The sequence below is a fragment of the Haliaeetus leucocephalus genome, unplaced genomic scaffold (assembly GCF_000737465.1).
Source record: "Haliaeetus leucocephalus isolate CR32 unplaced genomic scaffold, Haliaeetus_leucocephalus-4.0 Scaffold184, whole genome shotgun sequence".
Taxonomy (NCBI): domain Eukaryota; kingdom Metazoa; phylum Chordata; class Aves; order Accipitriformes; family Accipitridae; genus Haliaeetus; species Haliaeetus leucocephalus.
Genome location: NW_010972620.1, coordinates 11,421,625 through 11,423,663, shown reverse-complemented (window position 1 = coordinate 11,423,663; position 2,039 = coordinate 11,421,625).

Here is a 2,039-nt window from a genome sequence, read left to right as displayed (position 1 = left end):
GCTGGGGTGCTGCTGGCTCGGGCGGGTGCTGCTGGCTCGGGCGGGTACTCTCCCCTCGTGCCAGCAGCCGGGCTGCGGCAGCGTGTGGCCCCTCCAGCCCTGCGTGCCCAGCTGGGTGCTCGCCGTGCACTGCCGGCTCCAGCTCCGTCCCACGGTGCCCGCGCAGCCCTGGGAGCACTTCGGGCACCTCGGCAGCGTGGAGCAGCTGTGGGGTACAGCGGGAGCCGCCCGTCCGCTCCCCACATTGCGTCCGTTGGGATTTTGGTCTCTTAAGCCGTGTCTGCGCAGCCAGCGGTAACCCGGGGTGGTCAGCCGCCCGGCCTGCATGCAGCTGGTGGTAGCTGGCGTTGCCTGGACATCTTGTTGCAGGGGAGCACCTGGCCCTGTAGAAACAGGGCAGGTATATGGGGCCCGGAGTGGTCTGGCACCATGAGCTTGGGGCGGTAGCACTGGTGAAGGGTGGCACGGGTGGTTGCACACAGAGAGCAGAAGCTCCAGGCTGCAGCACTGCGCCTTCCCCCGGTGCTCCTCTGAGAACATCTGCTCTGCTTGTGCTAGCCTGAGAAATGAAACTCACGAGAGTTCCCTGTTTGTTCTCACTCCAGCAAATCCCAGTCCCTCTGTGTCTCTGCCAGCCTGACACTGGCGCCCTGTACTTTAACAGAGATGGACTGGAGGTGCTTCCTCCAGTGGCCTTGCCAGGGGAGGGAGGCTTGGCTCACCCTCAACAGCTTCTGAGAGGTGGCTGCTGCTCATGTGCTGACCCTTTTGCTGATCCTGAGCGGTGACTCAGCTGATCCCGTCCTTGGCACAATTTGGCCTGAGTTCAAACACCTCTGCTGCTGCCATTCCTGGCATTTGAAGTACTCCCCCCGTCTCTGTCCTTTCACATCTCGTTCTCCTTGCCATAGTACCTAGGAAGCCTCTAGCATTAACATCTGTTTTGAGGTTTGTCATGTTTCCATAACTTTCAGTTTCTTCTGAGAAGGCTAGCTCTCCCCTTGCCTCTGCCATTCTCTCCTTTGCTTCCATTGCAGTTCTATCTTTTCCTCTGCAAAAGGCCTGAGAGAGTTTGTCGATAGAGAATTTGCTGTTTTGCAGATGCTTTGCCAAATACAGCCTCTGTACCGTGCTACGAGACGTCACCATCATCCCCCTCATCTTGACTCACTCCTCTGGCTGCAAGTCGTTCTGGGCATTGTGTCTAAATGTGTCCTGCTTGTTGGCGAGGTCCTCCATAGCACTGATAATGCCCACACTTCCAAGTTGGCTGCTTCTGCTGTTCTGTTCTTGAAAGCCTCTGCTCTGCCAAGGCCAAAGGTTTCAGTTCTCTCTCCAGCTGCTCTGCTTAGGATTAGAAGGACATTAAAAACTAGTATGAACATACAACAATTTTAGAGAAATGTTAACTTGGCATGTTAATAGGACGGGAGGAACTGAGCAGTAGGGGAGAGGAGAGGAGTGACACTCGGAGCCTTGCAGAGCACCGGCTCTGCTAGCCATCATGGGAAGCGTGGCTGTGTGACGTCTCAGGGTTCTGTGTGCAGTTGAGGTGTCCCTGCAGTGAGTGACTGTTCAGACAGACTTTGTGACGGTGGTGATGTGAGCTTGGGCGGGACACCCTGAGTTGTGCTTACCTTAGCACTTCACTACCTTAACTGATAATTTCCCCTTGACCTCCAGCAAAAGTATTTTTCTGATGACGTTCTAAGGATTGCTCAACCCCACTTGTGAGCGACACAGCTTTTACTTTGTCTTATTTTTAGAACCTTTCTGTTAGGAAATAAAATCTATTGCTTGCTTCTCAGGAGCACGTCAGGGCTCTGAAAGGAAGAGGTCCACATGATGCCAGGTATCAGCAGAATCCCTGCTGGGGATTTAGATTCTTTGGAGATAATGAGCAGCGTAGAACAGGAGCAAAGGTGAGCAAAGAGCAGAGCTTCCAAGTCAAACTAGAGTAATTTCTAGATTTCTGGACTCCTTGCCCAGCAACCAAAGCATCGTACTGGGCTTCTGTCCAAAAGCTATCTTGAAAAATA